Here is a 15,270-nt window from a genome sequence, read left to right as displayed (position 1 = left end):
CCCTTCATAAGATTCTTGTGATACAAATAAACAAAGTCATCATAAAGGTCTTCGGTCTTTCTTTTAAGTCGTAGGAGTTGTTTGTGTAGCAGGTAAGTATCAGTAGTTTGATCTACAGCTTCAGAAGCGGGTGTGGCAGAAAATGTGGTTGTAGCAATGGGAAGACTGACCTTAGGGTTATTGTGGTTAATAGATAATGTGGAATTATTAAGACAACCAATGGTTAGTATAGGTCCTTTGTACCCGGAACCAGATGCACAAACCTCAGGATAATAACTGCCTTGTCCTGTCGAATAAGGTTTACCAGCATTCTGGGGAGCTTGCCATGGTGATCTTGCGCATATTACACTGGCAACAGCGTATTCTGGTTTAGATTCTTTCACAATGAGTGATATGTCCTTTGCTGTTACGGTGTTAGCAGGCGTGTCAGAAGACGCAGGAGAGTTTTCCACTGTTTGGTCTAATAAGATCTGTAAGAATTCATTATCTTGCTGTAGCTCTGCAACAGATAAGGACTGCGGATCATAGTCGCAAATGTCATAATAATTGTACATGGAAGAAGGGTCAGCTAGCCAGTGGGTATAGTACCGTGCTTGTAAATCTTTGTTTTCTAAGGCGAGACTGTCCTTTAGACTAAGTTTCTTGTTTGCTGTCCTTAGGGAAACCATAGGTTTATGCAAAGGTTTCTTTACTCGAAAGGGAAGCATCTTTGGTCTGTGTGTGCCCTTCCGGCCAATGGAATAAGAAATCTTTGGCTCTTGCATTCTGTCAAGGATGGCACTCCAATACGAGTGGCACAAGACACCCAGACAAGTTTGGGTGTTGAAATAAAGTGGACAGATAGGAACACACACCGTGGAAAGGAAAGGGAGTGAAGAGTAGGGAAGAGTAGCAAGGGAAAAGGTATAGAGTGAATACCCTCTTGGGGTGTATGCAGAATAGGAAAAGAGTATTCCACGAACCTTGGAAATACTCTAGCCTTCTGCACAGTTTGCTATAACAGAGTCCCACGCTGTTTGCTCATAACTTGGAACAGCAGCTATGGGTGTCTGTGATATAGAAACAAGACAAGGGAAGGGGCAGAGGTTGTCTGATGGGAACCAGCAGACAAGCTCTGTACAAAGGGTCTACAAACAGTACAAGAGTAGATACAACAGACAAATCCAGGAAAGGAGATGATAGCAAACTAGCAGAAGGATAGGAAGGGAAAGTCGAGTAACAGGATATGAATAACAGAGGACAGAAAGGTAGGTGGAGCGCTCAGAGGAGCAGGAAGGCAAGGAGAAAGCCCACAAGAGTGGGACGGTAAGGTAGAAAGGAAAAGGGCTACGGCAGCCGGAGTGAGGAAGGCTGCAGAGCAGGGAGCCCAGAGGACAAGGGCAAAGGCAGCCGGAGAGAGGCAGGCTGCAGAGCAGGGAGCCCTGAGGACAAGGGCTAAGGCAGCCGGTGTGAGATAGGCTGCAAGCGGGGAGCCCAGAGGACAAGGGCAAAGGCAGCCGGAGAGAGGAGGCTGCAGAGCAGGGAGCCCTGAGGACAAGGGCTAAGGCTGGAAAGCAGCTGAGCGTGATACGCTGCAATGTGGAGAGCCCGGTAGGGCAAGGGCGAAGACTGGAAGACAGCAGAGCGTGATCCGCTGTAATGTGGAGAGCCCAGCAGGGCAAGGGCGAAGGCTGGAAGGCAGCAGAGCGTGATCCGCTGTAATGTGGAGAGCCCGGCAGGGCAAGGGCGAAGGCTGGAAGGCAGCAGAGCGTGATCCGCTGTAATGTGGAGAGCCCGGTAGGGCAAGGGCGAAGACTGGAAGACAGCAGAGCGTGATCCGCTGTAATGTGGAGAGCCCGGCAGGGCAAGGGCGAAGGCTGGAAGGCAGCAGAGCGTGATCCGCTGTAATGTGGAGAGCCCGGCAGGGCAAGGGCGAAGGCTGGAAGGCAGCAGAGCGTGATCCGCTGCAGGGTGGAGAGCCCGGCAGGGCAAGGGCGGAGACTGGAAGGCAGCAGAGCGTGATCCGCTGCGGGGTGGAGAGCCCGGCAGGGCAAGGGCGTAGACTGGAAGGCAGCAGAGCGTGATCCGCTGCAGGGTGGAGAGCCCGGCAGGGCAAGGGCGGAGACTGGAAGGCAGCAGAGCGTGATCCGCTGCGGGGTGGAGAGCCCGGCAGGGCAAGGGCGGAAACTGGAAGGCAGCAGAGCGTGATCCGCTGCAGGGTGGAGAGCCCGGCAGGGCAAGGGCGGAGACTGGAAGGCAGCAGAGCGTGATCCGCTGCAGGGTGGAGCAAGCAACAAGGCAGGGAGCCCAAAGGGCTAGGGCTGTAGGCAGCAGGGTGTAACAAGCTGTAAGGCAGGGTCCCAGCAGGAGAGAGGATAAACAGCATACAAGGATCCGAAGACACTCGCGAAAGGTGGAGGAAGGACTCTCAATGCAAGAGGCCGAGTCACTGCAGACAGCAGCCTTATATACTGCCTAGCCCAGCACAGAGGCAGGCCAATTGGTTTCACCTGGCGAATCACACCTGCAGGCAATCGGCCACCGCCCTTTCTGTTCCTGGGCTGGTGGAAGCAGGACCAGACTCTAAGGCTTCTGGGGGGTGTAGTTCCATAGAACTCCAATAGGAAAGGCCAGAAAACAATGCTTGCGGCCAGGTGCATTATGGTATGCGTAGTTAGATTACCATAATCATTAATTAGTAAAGTCCAAATGGAGCAGAAATGGATGTGCCCATGGCGCATGCATGACAATTGACTCCCCACAAATTCCCAGAAAAGAGGCGCCTGAGAAGGCCAAGTACAAAGCTAGATGCCCTGGATCGTGGCCTAGGAAATAAGGGATGGTATCTTATTCAATTGGAAGAAAGCAGCTCCTGGGTTTCTCTCCCCCAACTCCTATTTTTTCTCATGTGTTGATGACCTGGCAAGTGCTCATGGTTGGTAAGACAGACACCAACCAATCAAAACTCTCAATGTAATACCGCCCAGTACATGTTGCATTAGCCAATTACCTATTGCTGAGGTTATGTCTTTTTCACCTTTATCAATTTAGGGATGGTCAAGGGTGGGGCCACCAGATAGTTATACCCAATGAAAAAAACTAGCCCCTACATTATATATATGTATACAATTGCCCTAACCAATTCCCAGACACCATAGGTTTTTGTAACTGAGATTGCAGTAATTACGTGTTTTTCATTGATGATTCGTTCTTCTGTATTGAAACCTCTCCGAGCATTTGAGACATGTGTGCTTATATGCTGTCCGGTGCTTTATGTGGATTTTTAATAAACCAGGCTTTGCCATTTACTTTTACTATTTCTGTTATTGGGTGCAGGATTTCCCGGCTTGTCTGTTCCGCGTATACTGGCGTTTTCCAGTAAACGTTTAAACAAGACTTCAGTGCAACACACACACACTGTGTATAAATCAACCTGTGAAGGCAAAGTTGGTTAAGAGATTTTTATAATACCAGTAGCATGATTATAGCTGCAATTAAGCTATTAACTCTCTGAAGACTGTTTAGAAATAGTGGCTGGCACTTAGAGTGCAAAGTTTGATCTTCCTGTTGATAAAGCTAGCTAAAGAGATCACGGGAGGAGGTGTTTTGGGTGGGGGTGGGTGAGGGGCAGGCAGTGGGTGGAAATGACCAAACAAAGTAACACAGCTTTGGGCAGTCAATAGGTGGCTAAAAAAGCAAATCCCATCTCCCTCCTAGGTGTATTCCAATGCAATCATTTTGGCTTGTAGGTAGCGCTTTAGCCGCACTAATATCCAAAACTAATAAGTTATAAGTATAAGGTTGGAGGATAAAGTTGGTCACCACTGTTGTGGCAGGTAAAAGTCGGTTCTCAGTTGAAAGATGGGGCTGTAAGCCCAACATTTCGATCCTATCTTTTAACAAATGGACTGGTCTTAGCTCTTTTTCAATATAGCCATGCTCTTACGTTGTCTATGTGTGTGCCAATGTTTCTATGTGCTGCCTATTGTGGTGTGTGTTGGGGTATCAGTGGGTGGGCCGGAGGGCCAGCAGCCTGGAGAGTGGGGCCTCCCCTCCTTCCATAACGGGCGGAGGGGAGGGGTGTGAAGAGACCGCACGTTTAGTCAATGTAAGTGCCCAAATCTTATCTCAAACCCACACACCAAAGTCAGGAGTCATAGATGAATGTGTCCACTTCTGCTTTTCACAGGAAGCCCGTACGAGGGAGGGGGAGTCATGTGATTCGCAGCAGAAAGTCGGAAGGCTTTGGTGAAGTTGTGTCTCAAAGATTTTAGAAGAAAACTTTACTGGACGGGGCCGCAGAGAGAGCATGGCGTTAGGCAAAGTCTGAAATACAGCCAGTGTGGTAGATGAGGCCTGTTTCTACTGGGAGGTGAGTGCACGTAATCACTGATTCCACCTTGCAGCGATGGTGTGTGTGCTGGAGCGCGGCTGCACTGTGATATATAGATATTCAGTATGATGCAGTTTTGTGGCAGGCGTTATGCAATTTTCTGGGCTGTGATGTAAACGCTTGAGTTATTTCTTACTGTGATTGAAAAAGGGGCGGGTGTAAGGCCTCCATTATTCTGTACCATCATGGGTGTGCAATTCTGGAGTTGCAATATGCAGTGCTTTGTGTGCTTATACACTGTCCTGTGCAAGCCTGGAGGCACACTCGGGGGCACTGCCAGTCTATGACTTGCAAGGGTTTAAATCCGCCCAAATTGAGGAGGTGGCAGGCACAAGGCAGTGGCCTGCCTTGACTCTCAGCATCTGGGCACAGATCAGAAAGGATCGTGACAAAAGTAGCAAACTTGCAGTGGCAGAGGGGAAAAAGCCTGCCCATGTGATCTCAGTACGCCCCCTATGATGAAGCCAAGGGCTTAACTGCTGGGCTCAGCTTTTAGATAGATCCCACCTAAAACGATTTGCACCTCTTTGTGAAACTAAATATTCTCTGAATTGGCATGAAGGATGCATTTATGTATGGATCTATGTATGTATTTATTTATTTATACAGTTATAACAGCAGACGTAGCCTAGGGACATTGAGGCGCTAGTTACAATGTCAAGACAAAGGAAGCACTAGTGCAGTGTTGATTAGTTGAAAAGGTGGCTTTTCAGTTTCTTTCTGAAAGTCAGGTAGGAGGGTTCAGCCCGCAGGTGGGGTGGAAGATTGTTCCAGAGGGTGGCAGCCCGAACTGGGAAGCTTGCACCTCCTACTCTTTTGCGGTTATATCTTGCGGTCTCCAGGCCATGTACTCTAGCAGGCTCCAGCAGTGTGGAGACTCGGAGCGGGCCATCCCCGCTCCGCGCCTCCACACGGCTGGAGGCTTCGTCCCCCAGCGGCGACGCAGGTACATTTTTTTTTTTCTTCCCCTCCCTCCCTTCCACCCTCCCAACCCCACTTACCTTCTGCTTCTTTTTTTTTTTCGGGAGCGGAAGCGCTGGGAACACTTGTGTTCCCAGCACGTCCGCTCCCGATGGCCGCCATGGAAAGGGAAAACGGACTCCGTTTTCCCTTTCCCGGCAGCCATTTTTTTCATATATTTTTTTTTTTTTTTTTTTTTTTCGAAACCCGGCGAAACAGAAAAATAAGTGCCATTAACACCCCGGTCTAACGAGCCGGGGTACTAATGGCAATAAGACCCTCGGCGGCGGGCCAGTACCGCCCACGGTAATGCCCCCGGGGCTTCGTTAAGGCCCTCGCTACGCTTGGGCCTATAACTACGGCCCGGGGGCATTACCTGGGGCGGTATTGGCCCGCCGCCTCGGGTCTTATTGGCACATTAATAATAAAACAAACACAACACTAATCTAGCAAACATATATACATCAACCAATGGTCAACAGGGATATTACTTACTACAGTTCCACAACCTGCAAAGAAAGTGGTTATACAGTGCAAATATCTCTGTGGCAGTTCTTCACAATTCAAACCCTAACTTGAGAGGCAGTCCAGTCTCTAAGATGAGTGGAGCCTTGAGTACAAACGTTCTTTCTGTGCTGGCGCGCACGATTGTGCAGTTAAGTCAAAACAGTGTCTCTTTCAGGGGTTGTAGTAACTCAGCAAGGTGGATGAGGCAGTGAAGAATAAGTTCCCCCAAGAGGGCAGAACAGGATCCAAGAATTGGGAATACCTCAATAAAGAAGAGTGGCCCTCATGGGACACTTGTGTGTAAAAATGGATGGATGCGCCAGGGGCCACCGGTAAGGGTTTCAAATACTCACCGACCCTCTGCCCACTCCAGACCAAACTTCGGCAGTCGATTTCACTTCGGTCGCAGGTTCAAATCCTGCAGTTGCGCGGCTCTGCGGCTTTCAGGGGCTGCGTTCCAGGAATGATTCTGCGGTGGGACAATGGTGATTTCTCTGCTCCTGATGAAGGGATCAGGCCAGTTCCGCTGCAGCCAGTCTGAGGGCACAGGGGGGCACAGCAGCAAGGCACCCACAAAGTTTGTTACCACAGCTGGGCAACATGGTGACCGCGTATGCTCAGGTTCAGGCGTACTCTCCTAATTCGAGACCTAGGAATGGTAGTTGTACGAAACTCAGCGGGAGAGTCCCTTATACCCAGAGCTTACAGTCTCCAAAGTCTCAAGTGTCAACTCGTCCATGGCAAAGGTCTCGTACGAGCTTGTCAGTCCACTGGAAGGACCAGGAACACTTCCAAAAAGGCTCGCTTACAGGTTAAGTTGCAGGTGCCGAGAATAGTTGGTCCCCATATTCGAATGGGTTAAATCGCCCTTGTAGGCCTTCTAGGTTCGATCAGAAACAGAGGGTCCGACGGGACAACAGCACGCTCAGGGTGCCAAACCTTCCAGCAGGTCACAAGCGGTTCCACGGATCTGCTTTGTTGTTTCAGGATACTTGGCTCCTTTACTAAATTCAGTGTGAACTCAGAAGATCAACCTGGAATGGGTGTAAGATGCCTTCTCTTATCCAAAATCTCCTTCCTGCCAAAACAAAGAGAAACCAATAGGAGATCTGCTCACAAACAGCCATCCAAGATGTGGACCAATCATGGACCACATTGGTCCCAGTCATCCCAGCACACCAGACATCCTGGCAGCCAGAATGTGTATTGGAACTAGACAGCTCCAGCCAGCATCCCACAGGCACACACACAAGGCATGCAGAAGCCTGCGAAAGCTTCAGTTTGTGTGGGGGCCTGCATGACCAAATAAGGAATTTCTGGGGTCTGCTCAACCTGGGGAAGGCAAAGGGATGAGATGGCCAAAGGACAGAACAAAGGACTTTGTGGCATGGCCATTTTAGGCACTGGCCACTGTCTTGGGCCAAACGCTGTAAACCCGGTTTGGACCATTGAAAAGAGTTGAAAACACATCAAAAAGTAACAGTTGCCACCAGCTCTGTCCAAGGCACATTTGTACATTCACCAAAAAACCTTCGAGGGTGTCTACGGCCTTAAAAATGAAAAAGGGATCCCAGCGCACTGTACTGTAAGGTACTTTGTGCACTGATAAAAAGTTACTAAAGAATATCAGCAAAGTGAAAGACTAAGGGAAACAAAGTCTCCCAGTACTGACTGTCTTAAAGGCATGTCAGTTTCCCCATAACAAAATGAGCAAAAGCCCAGTGGAGTACAGCAGAAGGCTGGGCTCCACTGGCAAAAGTCAGGCTAGGATGGTCAGGAAACAGCAAAAAGTTGGGGGTACACAGCTGGAGGGAAAATTAACCATACATGCAAATCTTTCCTAACACCAACCACAACCAGATTTCAAAACTGTGATCCAGCCCATCCCCCTAAAAAAACATCTTGAGGCTGGCTCTGCCCCGGGCACACTATATTGTCATAGGTGCATTGTAATGCTGGAAATGCATTATACTGTGGTAGATGCAGAGCTGGCTGAAGGTGCGATCAAATTGGGCGGTGGTACATGGGTGCTGCAGATAAAGGGCACACAAGGAAAAGTGTCATGTAAGTACATGACACTTTGCCTTGTGTGAGGTGGCTGCACCCTTTATGTGCAGCACCCAATGTAAAGTGTCAGTCAATTTCTTTCTATTAATGAGTAACTCACTAATAGAAAGTAATTGACTGACACTTTACATGACAGTGAGTGACAGAGATGCAGTGCGGTGCTGCGCGGCACAGAGTGCCTATTCAAGAATCATGCTGCACCTTTGCATTCTGTTATTTGTTTGGGGGGGGCTTAGGGGTCAGGGTTATCGTGCATAGGGCATTGCTAGACCTGAGGCCGGCAATGGGTAGACGTTTGTAATGCTAGAATTGTATCACAGTTTCGTAGTTGATTGTTTTGATAGATAAGACTCCACTGCAATAGTTGTCCATTCTGCCGGGTTAACTGTGATAGAGATGTGTCTGTAATGTTGCAGTTTATCTTTACTGTGCTAAGAGTTTGTAATATTGCTGTTACATTGTACTGTGATATGTGTGTTATTTTTATGCAACAAGATTTGTTGTAATATGATTGGTGTGTTTTATGCTGGAGTTACAACATCAGAGAGGAGGCATTGTGTTACAGTGACTTTCTACTGTGCCATAGGGGTCTTGTTTGCGAAGGTGGATTTGCATTGAAATGTGAAGGGCCCATGTGATGTTGGTGCTACCATTCACCATTGTCTCATCCTTTTATGGACACGTGACCTGGGGGCGGAGAGGCGGTTGTGTGTGTGTGTGGGAAGGGCGGGTGTTGGAGGGTCGAAAAGGCTCCTTTTGAAACTCCGATATCGGGTGCATAAAAAGTGCCCAAAAATACTGCATTTGCGGTCAGGAACTGCCCATTGCATTTTGATTCACATGACACTCAGTGGAGCTGCGTTGCAGAGTCACCAATGCAATGAATGCTTCATTTCCCGGCTTATCAAACCTTTCACTACACGCTTGCAGACAATCACTCAGGCTCCCCACGAGAAGGGAAGAAGGCAGGAGCCCTCTAACCCCCGAAGCCAGATTGCAGCTTGATTTAATCGATCGAGTACCGGGCGTACGGTGTAAGGCCTGCCTGACCTTGTCTGAACACCGCGCCTGACTCGTGGATGCCGGGTGCATCGCGGCACCACGACGAGTCTGTGCCTCGCTTACCCATGCATTTTGAGATCGCACATCCGCCGGCAGGCGGACTCGCCGGCCAGCACGAAGGCCATACAAAGGCCTGTTCTGCGCCTGTTACCCGCATGGTGCACGGCTTGCTTGGCCTAACCCGCCAAAGTTCCTGCTAGATTCATCTCGGCATCTGCATCCAGTCTCGCCAGAGGCAACAAGCACAAAGGGACCAGTTCCTCATTATCACCCTTCTGGTACCAAGGTAAGCCTACTGGCCTACTCATCAATACATTGCCGCCATTAACCTCCTCGTCCATCTTCATCTACTGCCTTCCTTTTCGAGCCACAAAGTTGCGTGTCTGCTGCACACTACGTGCTCACCCATGAGCCACACCTCTCTAACATGGCCGCCATTGTGATGGTGTGCGCCGCCCCATGGAAGAAGGCACTGAATAACAACAACTAGACATGCTGCATGCTACTCCAGGCGTTTTATCCCACATGCCTCATCGACCCTCGTGGCTACCCATTAGACTATCAGCCCAGCCCGGACCCTTGGCCTTCCAAAATAGACATTCCGCACCGGTTAAGATAATATTGGCTAACCAGCTAACACTGCTCCCCATCTGCCTAAGGCCATTCATTACTATTTCTACCCTATCCCTCGTATGTGCTCTAGCCCACTCGGCCTGATGTACCCCCTGTGCCCAATATATCTACCTGTACTGACATTTGATAGATGCATTTAGCCTATGTGTGCCCTACAATCCGATAGTCGCACTTAGCCTATGTGTGCCTTGCCTTTCGATAGATGCATTTAACCTATGTGTACCCTGCAATTTGATAGTTGCATTTAGCCTATGTGTGCCTTGCCTTTCGATAGATGCGTTTAAGCCATGTGTGCCCTGCCTTTTGATAGGGCACACATGGCTTAAATGCAACAGTCTGTTGATAGTTGCATTTAGCCTTTGTGCGCCTTGCCTATGCTTAACCTACCTATCCAGCCACTAGCTATAACACAGCTGTCTTACTCGGCATATTAACTTGTGTTTTGCACTAGCCCTATACCGAATTCTGGGCCCCTGCATGTACTAGCCTAGACCAGCTCCATGCCCATTTTGTACCTGACTAACTCTATGCCTAGCAAGGGCATGCGCCTGTTCTAGACTGTACTAGATCTATGTCCACACTCTGCCTGAACTTGCCCTCAGCCCATTCTATGCCTGGTCTAGCCCACGGCCTAATTGTGATTGAATAAGCAAATTTAGTCCCTTCTTAGCATACTATACCAGATACAGCTATGATAAACTGGATATTGTTCATTACGTTCCCATTCTGCCTTGTCCAAGTCGACACACCCTGCACAGGCAATCACTTTCTCATTCTTCGAAACAGTCTCACAAGATTGGCATGCCCGAGACATTACCCGATCCCATGTCCAACTCCATTCCTCCCACTCACCCCCCCATTCCCTCCCACTTCTAGCCATACTCTCAGTTTCAATGACCGCAACACAATAGGCGTGGAAGAGTCTTCTCCATTAACTCACACAGATGACCTGTTATCACTCCCCAAACTCATAGCTAACGCCAAAACATACCCCATTTCAGGGAATGATAGGATGCCCCATCTAAGAGCATGTACTAAAGTACTTCGCCACACCACTACTCCCACTACCTTGCCTTCCAGACCACCCAAACCCGTGGACTACGGGAAGAATAAAAATAAAAAATGTGCTCCTTCTATAGCAATAAACACCAACAGAAATCCTTATACTCCCACCGCTCAAACAACCAATCATGCTCCTATAAAGGACCACAAACTTCCCATCAGCCTCAAAAATGCCCTCATTAATGCCCGATCCGTAGGAGCCCAGGCTATTGAAATACATGACCTAATCATCGAACAAAATCTGGACCTACTAATAATCGCAGAAACCTGGTTACACCAAGCTTCTGGACTATTGCTAGCAATAGCTATCCCACCAGACTATACCATTCTTAGAACTGACAGAACCACTTCCACAGGAGGAGGTGTTGCCATCATAGCGAAAAATACCATCCAAATTAGATCAAGCTCTATTGAATCTATCGCAGGTTATGAATTACTACTCGCCAAACTCGCCATAAATGCAAATACTACAATCAATATTGTGGTAATCTACAGAACCCCGAGCACTAATAGTCACTCAAAAACAGACATCCCGTTACTACTTGCCCCCCATCTTAAAACCTAACCCTAAATGCATAATCATTGGGGATTTGAATCTTGGATTCAATGACGACCAAGACCTTAAAGCAGCCGCCCTTCACCTTGCACTCAAAGACATGAACTTCAGCCAACTTGTTAATGCTCCCACTCACATCAAGGGCAGAACTCTTGATTGGATCCTCACCCTCAACACCAAAATCACTGTAGGCCCAATTACTCCACTTAGCTGAACAGACCATTTCTGTGTAGAATTCACTCTCATGAGTGATGACCAATGCCCTCCCAAGGCCAAAATAATGGACACCATAGAAAGTAGAAATCCCAGGAAGCTCACTGTATAAAACTTTGTCCCGACCCTGAACAAAACACTAGAAACGTACTCCATCTACGGTAATGATCCCACTACCATTGCAGAGTATTTCCACAATTGCCTCTCCATTGCCATCGACGTAGTAGCTCCTATCACAACTAAAATGCGACGTGTCAATAGAAAAGCCAACACCTGGTTCAATGAAGAACTAGTCGCCCTAAGAAGGAAGACATTTTCTCTTGAACACACCCACAGTAAACTCCTCACCCCTGACTCGGCCAAAGCCTTCAAGGACGCCAACAAAATCTACAAAACAGCCATCATCTCCCACAAAGCGAACTCCTACAATGCCCACATCAGCAATGCAGCATCTGACTCTAAAGAACTCTTCTCTATCCTTAGAGAACTAGAAAACCCCCTACCAGCCGAAACGCTCACCAACGCCAGCAAAGAATGGTGTACCACCATACAAGATGCACTTGCTTCCAAAATTGCTGTGCTCCAGAACAAAATAATGACCAAAAGACTACTACTAGCAGATAAAAACTCCATCCATAACCCCCTCCCCACCACCAGCGATAACCCCAATCCCCTATTCCATTTCACACCTGTCACCCAAGAACTTTTATTTGACACTATCTCCAAACTAAAAGCCTCTAATTGAAAAGGAGACTCCGTCCCTGCCAAACTGACCAAAGCAGGTGCCTCCACCTTGACCCCTACCATTACTAAATATGTCAACTCCTCCTTCAATTCCAATACAGTTCCAGCTTGCATCAAAGAAGCCTGGGTTACCCCGCTTCTAAAAAAAACAAATCGAGACCCTACCATTCCAACTAATTATCACCCCATTACCACGGTCCCATTCCTACTCAAAATCATTGACAAACTAGCTTATAATCAAATCCAAACTCACCTGGAATCACATCAGCTCCTCGGCACTAGACAATCAGCTTTTAGGCCGAACCATAGTACAGAAACAGCACTTTTGGACCTTGAAATCCAGATGGATGCCATTAGAGATTCAGGGAAACTCTGCATACTCCTGCTGCTGGACCTCTCCGCAGCATTTGATTTGGTGGACCATGATAAGCTATGCACCTCACTCGCTCTGGACTTCAACTTTTCCAGCGAAGCCACTGCATGGGTGAAATCTTTCTTAACCGATCGCACCTCCAGAGTGTCCATAGGCAAAGAAGCGGCCAACCCCATCCCAGTCCCTATAGGAGTGCCCCAAGGATCATGTCTCTCCCTCACTCTGTACAACGCTTACACCAAACTCCTTTTCTCAGCACTAGACGACTTAGGTGTCATCTACACCAATTTTGCGGATGACACCCAGATCCTCATACAACTCACAGGCAACTATGACCAGGACACCGCAACCATCAACAAAATTTACATCATCACCCAAAACTGGATGGCTCTAAATAGTCTCTGTCGCAATGATGAGAAGACAGAAGTCCTCCTCGTAGGATCCCCAGCTAGAATTGTGGCTCTCCACCCAGATTACTCAGCTATTAATATTGACGGCACCTGTATTCCAGTGCTGAAGCAAGTGAAAACATTAGGAGTTTACCTCAACGCCAGTCTTACTATGACTAAACATCTCAACGCGCTAGCCTCCTCCACGGCCTACACTTCCAAACGTATTGCTCTCTGCCGACAATTTCTGACACCAGCAAACTGCCTTACCTTAGCCAGGGCCTTAGTATTATCGAAATTGGATTACTGCAATGTTTTACTAGTAGGCACATCCAATACCAACCTCTGCAAAATGCAGCTACTGCAAAATAAAGTCCTAAGAGCAGCCTTAGGAATAAAGAAATCGGTCCATATCTCCAAGACAAGGAAGGACGCTCACTGGCTTCCCATCAAAGCTAGAATTAGCTTCAAAACACTGCATTGCACATAAATGTCTGACCAAAAAAGGCCCAACTTACCTTAACAATACTCTTTACCCAAAAGAATACACTAGATCACTAAGATCCAATGAGAACCTCCTATTGGCACCCCCTTGTTACAAAACTACTAGAGCAGGGGGCAGCAGCTTCCCTGTTCTAGCCCCTAAACACTGGAACATCCTCCACATTAACATCAAAAAATAATCTTCCGTCCCGTGCTACAAGAAGCTGCTAAGAACTTGGTTATTTAACCAATATTAGTACTAAGGGACATTCTGCCGTGAAAGTGTAATATGCTAGTGAAATCTGTAAATATTGACTATCCTGTTGTATTAGCTCGCCACCTGTGTTGTAATTTGTACTTTGTAACAATGCATGACCAATCTATAAGCTGTCGTGTAACCACGCCGTGCTACCGGAGGGTCTGGGCGTGTAACAAATAAAATAAATAAAATAAATCTGGATACCTCCTGCCAGTCCCAGTGCACAGAGCATGCCCTCAACAGGCATTTGAAAAGGTGTCCTGTAAGTTGTAATGGCAACATTGTTGCAACCCATTCTGCTGCTACATTCATTTTGGTGGAATTGATCTTTTTTCCTGGTGCAGCAAAAGCCAAAATGATCCAATGTCATGGCCTCGGTTCCTCGATTAGTGCCTCCTGCACGGGTGGTTTACATGCTGCCATGCGGAGAAGCCCAGAATTTGAGGTGGCCGATATTTCTCTTTGCAACGCTCAGCATGAGCCTAGAAGTAGCCAAGCCCAATGCCCCAGGCCTAAAAATATCCATAAATCACCCACGGCTGGAGAAAAAGGACTTCTTAAAGTCAGCAAACGTATGAGATATTTGCTTCAGAAGCGTTGGCCGTACAGTTGGAACAAATTAAAACAGACCATATGAAAAGGACCAACACGCGTTAAAATGTTTTTAGAAGTTGGAACAAATGAAAACAGATCATATGAAAAGGACCAACACGCGTTCAAATGTCTTTAGAAGGTTGTTTTGGGATTTGCCTTTGTACATCACCACTGTGTTTATGTGTGTATATTAAGTGTTCTTTAAGAATCTCATTGTGGTTGAACATTGTTAGCATGGTTGTGTTGACCAAGAATAATAAAAAGTTGCCATGTCGTTTTTGGTCCATTTTTGTATCATAACTGTTGAATATATCATGTACACCATGAATAATGTGATTAAGTGCTATGCATGTTTCGATGCTGAATGCGTTATGACTCAAATTTAAGTATTGTCCAACGGCAACACCTCTTGGTTTGTGGACTTGTGGTTGGAACCACGGAGACGCAAAGAAGTGCAGTATATACAAAGAAATGACTTGTTTCAGCTCTTTTCCTCAGTTAGACCATCTAATAAATCAATCTGTTAGGCTAAGCCCAGGCAATGGGATCGCCAAATCTTGTAAAGCTGTTGGTAGAACTTCCCTCCAAAATGTAATGGGGAAAGAAAACCATTATCAAAGAAAAGGAAACATATACAGATATTTTCCTATCAGAAATGACTGTCAATTGAAAACCAAGTTGCCCAGACAACCTGGCTCTTGCAACAAAAGCATATAAACCAAAGCAACAGCTCTTCTCCGAGGCTTACACTGAGTTGGAGAATCAACAACCATGTGCCCTGCCCACCTTCATAGTTTCAGGAAGGGATCTGCAATAAAGGGCATGCTGGGCCCCACTGTGACTTTGTACCTTTACCAACATTCATAATTGTAATAAATCCGCCAGATTACAAGCGGCAGATTGACCGTGTTCATCCCCATCAATGGACTCAAAAGGACTCCATTGGGAATTTGCATCATTTACAGAAGGTGGTAATTTTGCCTGCAGTCAAACCTC

The 15,270-nt window shown here is 47.4% G+C and overlaps 1 protein-coding gene across 4 annotated transcripts in view; it reads left to right on the top strand.

Annotated features, from left to right (window-relative positions):
• The window catches only part of WDFY4 (WDFY family member 4), a 1,820,746-nt gene that overhangs the window by 49,319 nt on the left and 1,756,157 nt on the right, over positions 1-15,270 (top strand). For 3 of the 4 annotated variants that reach the window (XM_069611162.1, XM_069611161.1, XM_069611159.1), the window contains exon 2: positions 4,169-4,351. The exons of the other annotated variant lie outside the window; for it this stretch is intronic. The gene's annotated coding sequence lies outside the window, so the exon portion shown is untranslated. The remainder of the gene's footprint in view (positions 1-4,168; positions 4,352-15,270) is intronic. 4 annotated transcript variants of the gene reach the window in all.

The sequence above is a fragment of the Ambystoma mexicanum genome, chromosome 8 (genome assembly GCF_040938575.1).
Source record: "Ambystoma mexicanum isolate Mex_15411 chromosome 8, UKY_AmexF1_1, whole genome shotgun sequence".
Classification (NCBI taxonomy): domain Eukaryota; kingdom Metazoa; phylum Chordata; class Amphibia; order Caudata; family Ambystomatidae; genus Ambystoma; species Ambystoma mexicanum.
This window is presented reverse-complemented; position numbering and strand designations above follow the sequence as displayed.